This window comes from Lactuca serriola, chromosome 7 (assembly GCF_051521515.1).
Source record: "Lactuca serriola cultivar US96UC23 chromosome 7, Lser_US96UC23_V15, whole genome shotgun sequence".
Classification (NCBI taxonomy): Eukaryota; Viridiplantae; Streptophyta; class Magnoliopsida; order Asterales; family Asteraceae; genus Lactuca; species Lactuca serriola.
In genome coordinates this window covers 44,222,245-44,230,892 of record NC_136414.1, presented here as the reverse complement: position 1 = coordinate 44,230,892, position 8,648 = coordinate 44,222,245, and the positions used below count along the sequence as shown (strand labels likewise).

The window sequence follows — 8,648 nt, the reverse complement described above, 5'->3', positions numbered from 1 at the left end:
TTGCATATTATGCATGATAAAGAAAACATAAAAATAAAGAGGGAATTGGAACAAACTCCCCTGGGATAGTAGTTGTGAGGTTGATCTTCTTTATTTAAAGCTCCATCTTCAGCTGAATTTAGACATGGGAACAGCTTATCCATGCCTTGGGTGTCAAATCTCGGTTGGTTGATAGCTCTAAATGTAGACGGAAAAACTCTCGGATACGCTCGGAAAATGTTCTTCAAACGTGTAGCCAATTGTCGTATCAAATCATCAGCTTGTGAGAGAAAATAAGGATCAACTCGTCGAGTCTATAGGGTGGCTGGCCGAGTTGTAGCGTAATACTGGCAGAAGTCGAGTTTTTATACTGGGACTCGTCGAGTAGGTAAGTGCACTCGCCGAGTCCATCGCTATATGGAAAAAAATGTTTCTACTCCAAGTCCGATTCTGATGTGTGTAGGGAATATTAAATGGATACTTTCCCCATTTTTTCTTCAGTAACTGAGCTCTTAATAACCTCTTTCATCATCAGACTCGTAACTAGACTCAAAACTTCGTTTTCTCTCTCGCCTGGACTCGATTTTTCCCATGGTTAACCTTGACTCTAGACTCTCGCATGTATCCTTACACTCAAACTGAAAAGATCAAAAACAAATACCAAGTAATAAAAAATCATCAAAATAAAAATCCTAAATTATCCCTAAATACTAGAAGTTTAGAAAGAAAAAGAAAAGCAAACTCTAATGACGGGTTGCCTCCCGCAAGCGCTTCTTTTTGTGCGAGTCTTGAGCTGGACTCCCAACTTAATAAACTTCCAATAAAATCAATGTCATTCCATCCATTGCATTAAATATTTTCTTTGGACCAATTTGTAAAATTTGGCTCTTTGCTTCTAAAATTGGCCAAACGAGCTTTAATTCATGTAACCCAAGAATCTTGACAAGGGTTGGAACCGGTCGGGTACTAATCAGAAATGGATCGTGATTAAAAACGTTCTCCAAAGTTGGAATCGTCACCCCATGCTTCGAAACACAAACGGGAAGAATAGGGGACCATGTCGTGGTAATGTCAAACCACAACTTGGTTCCTGCAATTCAGCTTGTTCTTGTTCTTCGTCTAACCTCTCTGCTAGCAACCTTTGCAGCTCCTCCAAGTCTCTTTCTGGATTAAATTCATCATCTTGTAAATCTAGCTCTTGTGACTCAGATTGTTCTTGATCGTTAGACAAGATGATATCTAACCATCTATCAAATTTCTTCAAATCTTCATCCGAGTCATAATCCTCATCTTCCTGCACTACTTCCTTAAGAAAAGCATCAAAAGCATCGAGATTTGGAAAATACATAATAAAAAATAAAGATAACAATTAGCAAATAAAATTAACTATTTGAACTGTTCCCCGGCAACGATGCCAAAAACTTGATGTGTGTAAAACCAACTAGTTTTAATCCTACTAACTTAGACACAAAATAAACACACGAAAGGCAGTGTACCTATCGATTAGTAATATAGTTCAAGCAAGTAGGGTATCGAACACAGGGAACGGTAAACAATTAAAATAAATGCTAATATTATCTAACTAAAACAAATAACAAAAAGGGGGTTTTCTCTAGTTTTATAAGACTAGAAACTTAATTAGAATAACCAACACACAAATTAACTAACTAGCAACTAAAACAATTAATTACCAACTAAATTCAATAGTAAAGAGGACTTCTATTTAGGTACGACTCATTTGTTCCCATGGATGATTTTAATGTATCAGATTAATTCTTCATTGGCTACCGATTAAGATAATTAGGTTCACGTTCGCTATTCCTAATTCTTAGAAAACAAATTAACTCAAGCAATAGCCAGTTGTCTAAATTAACGGGTTTCCTAGATTATTGATTTGGGTTAAGTAAGACTTGTAATGGTTAATTAAATTAACCCTTCAATTAACCTATTGCTGATGTTCATCAAACAATCTCACACATTAACTTACCTATCTTCTAGTTAATTCTAGTTTCACATTCGTTATTCCTAGACATACAACTATGTGGTCACAATAAATCATATGAAATTAATAACTAAGAGATGTTCATACAACTTAATTACTAATTTATTAACAGAAGAATAGTTATTGTCAACACATAAGGTTCTTTAACAAGCTTAACTAAACATAATTACCAATTAAAATTAATCCTACTCAAATAATCAATCCATGTTCACAAAATTGTCTACCCTCACAGAAGAATAAGTTTTTAGCTCATGATTGCAGTAAACATAAACTCAAAAATGAAATCAAAGTATGTAAACATGATTCAAATCAAAAAGTTACTAAGAATAAACCAAAATTGTCTTGATTCTCTTCACAATTGAATGTAGGGTTGATTCTTCAGTTCCTCACGACCTAGCAGCACTTCCAATCGTTTCTCAGCCTCCTAGGGTTTCTCTCCATGCTAGGGTATCGATCTGAAAGTCCCTTTATATAGATTTTCACAAAACAGAGGCTACTCGGCGAGTCTAGTGACCTACTCGCGGAGTACATCACTTAAAACCCGTGTACGGCAAGTCAGCGCGTCCAGAATCGCGAAAGTTCGATACAACTCGCCGAGTAATCGACCCTACTCGCCGAGTACGTTTCGAATCAGCATTTTCTCAAAACACGAAAGTCGTCCGAAATTGTGTCTAATTTTCAGAACATTTTGAATCTCGTCAATCAGAGTTACGGTTTATGAGATATGGCCAAAACACTGACGAGGGGTCAAGCTGTCTAGCAACGTCCTTCTTTCTTCAAAATCCAAGATCCAAGTGTCCAATCGCCAATTCCGCTTCATTTTCCACCCGAACATGTCTTTGTTACTGAAAATGAAATATTTAAGCTAATTAAGCACCTTTGGTTCATTAAATGAGACAAAAACAACATAAGGTATTAAGATAATACATGAATTATATGACTAAATATGCTCATATCACAGCTTATCCATGTCTTGGTTGTCATTATCTCGTGTGGTTGACAACTCCAAAATATCGAGAAAAAGCTTCTTGGAAATGCTCGGAAATGATCTTCAAAAATATAGACAATGCCCATGTCGAATGGAATCAAATCGTCAACTCAAATATAAAAAGAATGAGCAACTCGCCGAGCTTTATGTGGAGACTCGCCGAGTTGAAGCGTAAATGGCAGAAGAATCGTGAATTTTCACATGGGCTCGGCGAGTCTCCACATAAAGCTCGACGAGTTGCTCATTCTTTTTATACTTGAGTTGACGATTTGATTCCATTCAACATGGGCATTGTCTATATTTTTGAAGATCATTTCCGAGCATTTCCAAGAAGCTTTTTCTCAATATTTTGGAGTTGTCAACCACACGAGATAATGACAACCAAGACATGGATGAGTTGTTCCCATCTACGTTTCTTCATTTTCCTGCATCGGGAATGCACGCCTAATCTTTTGTGGTTTCTACTTCGTCTTGTAAGTGTGAATCTTCTTCTTGTAAGCCCGTCTTAATTCTTCTCTCTTCTTCCTTATAACATCATCCTCAGCTGCATGAAATTCCCTTTTCCTCATCTTTTTCTTCTTCACCCCATTCTTTTGCACCTTCACTTGCACTTCCTTTTCCTTAAACTTAATTACTTCATATTTGGTGAAAACTCGTGCTCTAGGTTTGGTAATGAATGGGTGATCAGCATCATCTCTCCTATCCCTTGTTTTTTCCTCTTCTCTACAACTTGCCTCATCTTCAAGTGGAATATCTTCTTCTTCTTGCATAATCGTATCAAGGCAGGCTACATGAACGTGTTGAAAATCACCATCCATTCCTCCTTCTGTTACTTGTTCTTCTAAAGAATGCGGGAAAATCTTCATATCCAGAACATGCAGGGAACTGGCAACAAGCAGATCTAAGTCGTCCAAGTTGCTGGTAATTTCGACTGGACTCGTCGAGTTTGGGAAAGTGACTCGGCGAGTCAGATCGTATTCCACACTTTCCACTGTGTTTTCCGAGTCTTCTCCTTTCAGCAGCTTTTCTATCTCCTCCAAGTCTTTGTCAAAATCTTCATTACCTCCAGAAGGTAGCAAAAACTTGCTTGGATCTTCTTCTTGCAAAAGTGCAAGTTCTTTTTGTAGTATCTCATCATCCAAATCAATGAATGAGATCTCTTCTTTTTGCTTGGTCTTTGGTAAAGCTTTAAACACCGCTGACTCGTCTCCTACCCTTAATGTTAGTGTGGACTCACATACATCAATTAATGCACATGCGGTGTTCAAAAATGATCTCCCCAAAATAATTGGAATTTCGGGGTCTTCTTCCATATCAAGTACCACAAAGTCCACGGGAAAAATACATTTGTCGACCTTAATGAAGAGATCTTCACAAACGCCTCTTGGATGAATAGTCGTCTTGTCCGCCAAATGGATCTTCAAATTTACAGGCCTTGGCTCCGGTAAATTCAACTTCTTGAAGAAAGAGAAAGGCATTAAATTGATACTTGCACCCGAATCGGTCAACGCTTGAGTGGCAAGTATATTTCCAAATTGGCAAGGAATTATGATGCTCCCCGGATCGCCCTTCTTTTCTGGTAGCTCACTCAATACTATCTCCGCAAGTGCAGCTAAATCTTTTCTAGCAGCAAAGAGACCCTTTATCAAGTTAAAATACTTGGGTGTTTGAAGCATTGTTTGTACAAAAGGAACGTTGACTTGAAGGGCTCGAACATGCTCCAAGAAGGCTTTATATGCTTTAACCTTTTCACCAGACATGGCTCTGATTGGGAATGGCAAAGGGGGATTGTATGGCTTTGAGGGAATATCAGTTCTGTCATCAGCGCATGGACTCGTCGAGTCCATTAGAGGGACTCGGCGAGTTTGGTCGGGTTTAGCTAGAGCTGACTCTTCTGCCTTTTCTGTATTCACCTTGGAGATCTTCTGTGCAGGTGTGAAAATTTCTTCATGTCTGGAAGTCACAACGTTCAAATTCTCCATTCTCGGATTATTTTTGGTGTTACTTGGAAGTTGACCCGGTCTTCTCTCGTTCACTTGATGTGCAAGTTGTCCTAGCTGTTTCTCAATGTTGAGAATAGATGCCTGTTGATTCCTTAGCATATTTCTGGTCTCTTGTATTGCAGCATCATGATCATTATGTCTTTTTTCGGACGCGGCTATGAATCTAGTGAACATTTCTTCTAAATCAGCTTTCTTTTCCATAACCGGTTCTTCCTTTTGATAAAATCCCCTCTCTTTCTGCTTGTATTTCTCCTCCTTAGCCTTCTTGTATTCTTCATACGGGAGCCATTCCTTTTTCGGTTTCCACCAATTCTCGTCGTATCGATCGCCGCTTGAGTAGAACACTTGCGCCTTCTTGTTTCCATTTTCATCCAAGTCACAATCCTTTGTAAGATGAGGCCCTCTACAGTTCTCGCATCCAACTCGAATAGCATGGATTATTTGATCCATTTTTGTCATCCTTCTATCTAGACTATCGAGCTTAGCCATCATCGCCGCCCTGCCATCATTTGCCGAGTTCACTACCCCCCGACTTACTTCATTTTTTGGGTTGTGGTATTCTCTAGAATGTTTAGAGAATTCTTCTATTAACTCCTTGATTACCGGCGGTGCCTTCTTCGTGAGTGGGCCTTGCGAGTCGAGCAATTGCCGTGTGGTGACATTGACTCCATCGTAGAAGATGGAGACCTCTTGTTGGCTATTGAGGTCATGGTGTGGGCAATTTCTAAGAAGACCTTTATACCTTTCCCACGCTTCATAAAGGGATTCTCCGGGTTGTTGCTCGAAGTTGGCAATGGATTTCTTTAGCTTGGCTATTTTGGAAGGCGGGCAAAAGTGGTCTATGAACTCTTCTTTCATCTTGGCCCATGTGGTGACCGACCCAGGAGGAAGTGACTTGAGCCAATCCTTTGCAGCACCCTTGAATGTGACCGAAAGCATGTGAAGTAGCTGGGTCTCGCATGACACATTTGGAACATTGAAGTAGTCAACCACATCATTTACTTCATCCAAGTACTTGTAGGCGTCTTCGTGGTCTTTTCCATAAAAAGGGATCTCCTTGAGTTGAGCGAGAATATGACCCTTTAGCTTGAAAGTAGCGGTAGCGGGAATTGCGGGCTGCACAAGTCCCGGGCTAGCGTCATCGCGCATCCTCTTCTTCCATTCCCCCATGGAGACTTCATCGATATTAGCCATAGTGATGGCTAATTCGTCTTCAAAATCGGATTCGTGCTCGTATGCGGGTTCTTGTTCTTCCTCGGTCTCGTACTCGGTGTCTTCTTTAATTGGGTCTTCGATTGTCAAAGAGGCGCTGGATGCTCCTGATTTGCTTCTCCTCTTCTTGCTGAAAACGAACTTTAGGTTCTTTAGTGGCGAATTCTTTGAAGAAACGGATTCTCCAACGGCTTTTCCTTTGCTCCTCCTTAGTGCGGATTCCGGGTCTTCGAGAGGAGGGACCAGAGGTGTATCAAATCCTCGGGTCATGAAACAGCTGTAAACAAAACAAAAAACGCGTAACAAGAACAAATAAATAAATAAATAAATAAAAATTCAAACTGTAACAGAGATATACTTGCCGAGTCGGCACGAGTGCACTCGGCGCGTTAAAGGCAAAAACAGAAAAAAAAAATTAATTACTTTTAAAAACGGATTTTTATTAGAACTTCTACTAATTACTAATTTAACTAAGAATTAACTCTGTGTAAGATAATTCTCACACAAAAGATCGATAAAAATAGAATTTAATGCTAATTTAGAACCGTTCCCCGGGCCCCGACAACGGCGCCAAAAACTTGATGTGTGTAAAACAACTTAGTTTTAAACCTGCTTTTAATTATTAAATAAACACACAAAGGCAGTGGACCTATCAATTGTGGTATAGCTAAATAAGTAGCGTATCGAACACAAGGAACTTTAAATTAAAACTAAAAAAGAATTCTATCTAAATTAATTATTATGTAGGGGTTTTCTCTAGTTTTACAAGACTAGAAACTTACTAACTATCACTTAATCTAAAAGCTAGAAAAGCAAAGAATTAACTAGATTCAATAATGGGAAGGAACTTCTGTTTAGTTCAACTCAATTGATCCTATCGTTGATTTTATGGTAATAGTGCAATGGATTAACTCTTTTGTTGGCTACCGACTCAAGTGATTAATTTCGCGTTCGCTACACTAACCCTTAGTGAATAATCTAACTCAAACAGTGATCAGTTGTCTAATTTAATTAAATTCACTAGATTAATTATTCGGGTTAATTTAGACTTGCAATGGTTAACTAATTTGGTCCTTTAGTTAACTTCTTGTTGATGGTCATCACACAAGCTCACACATGAATTTACTTAATTTTCTTATTAATTCTAGTTTCATGTTCATTAATCCTAGACATATGATAAAGTGGTCACATAAACATATGAGGTTGATAATCAAAAGATGTTCATACTATTTAATTACCTTCCTATTAACAGAAAATTAATTATCATTCACACACAAGGTTCTTTAGCAAGCTAAAAATAACAAAAATCACCAACATTGAATTAATCCTACCAATAATCAAACCATAGTCTCAATTTTGTATCCCCAAACAAAAGTTTAAGAGTTTTAGCTCATGATTGAGATAAATAACAGCAAATAAACGAATTCTAATTGTCTAGCCATAATGGAAAACAAAAGATTAAGTAGAATGATGAAATTTGCCTCAAATATCCTTTGGAATTGGATTCTAGGTTGTATCTTCGTTCTCCAAGGTTCTTCTGGCTTTTCAATCACAGCTAATCTCTCCAGAAGGGTTCCAAAATTCTTTTCTGTCGATCTGAGAAGTTATCTTTATATATGCGAAACGACTCGTCGAGTCAGGTGCCGACTCGCCGAGTCCATCTCTCAATCCCCGTATGCGATAAGTCTCTGAGTCTCCAAGTCTTTATCTTCTCGAATATTCGCTCGGACTCGCCGAGTAGGTGCTGTTTTTGGTGTTTTTCTTCTTTGTTCAATTCCCAAGCTCCCAACCGCTTCTCCTGCTTCCTTTTGCTTCCGAGTTTCACTTTTGGACTGAAAACATAATTCAAACACTTTTAAGTACCTTTTGTCCATGAAATGCAACAAATTAGCTAATAAATGATAAAAATCTATAATTATTATGAGGCTAAATATGCAAATATCAACCATTCACTAACAAACAAATATTAAAGAGTTAGTGCGGATTCTTATCAAGATAAACACTTCAATCAATTGGTATTAGTTGGTCTTCGTTTTATCCAAAACATCACAACTTACCAATTTCAAATGTACAAGAGTAGAAAACATTTTACTCTACATTTGACAAGTGTTATACCCTTTTCTTATGATTATGTCACTCAAGTTACAATCTTGGAGTATGACTCTAAGACTTGTTCGTGGAACGAAGTATGACTCACCTTTTTGATTTAACCATTTCAACAATTCACGATTCCTCTTCTTAGCCATACAAGTGCAATAAGATATCCTTAGAGGATTAATTGTGATATGGTTTTCCATAATCGTTAAGATGATTATAAAACACGATACTAAAGTACTCTCTAATCTTTTTAGATTGAAGAAACTTTTATCTTTCTACCTAATTTGATTCTTCTCATTCGTTCTGCCATACATTGAAACTTTCCCAATGATTCAGAATTATGCTTAAACTTGTAAGCACAACCATA

The 8,648-nt window shown here is 38.0% G+C and overlaps 1 non-coding gene across 1 annotated transcript; it reads left to right on the top strand.

The window, feature by feature from the left end:
• The first annotated feature begins 5,675 nt into the window (after nucleotides 1-5,675).
• Nucleotides 5,676-5,782, top strand: LOC145065209 (small nucleolar RNA R71). Its single transcript, XR_013688355.1, has one exon. It is a non-coding gene; the product is annotated as a small nucleolar RNA R71 (small nucleolar RNA).
• The last annotated feature ends 2,866 nt before the right edge of the window (nucleotides 5,783-8,648 follow it).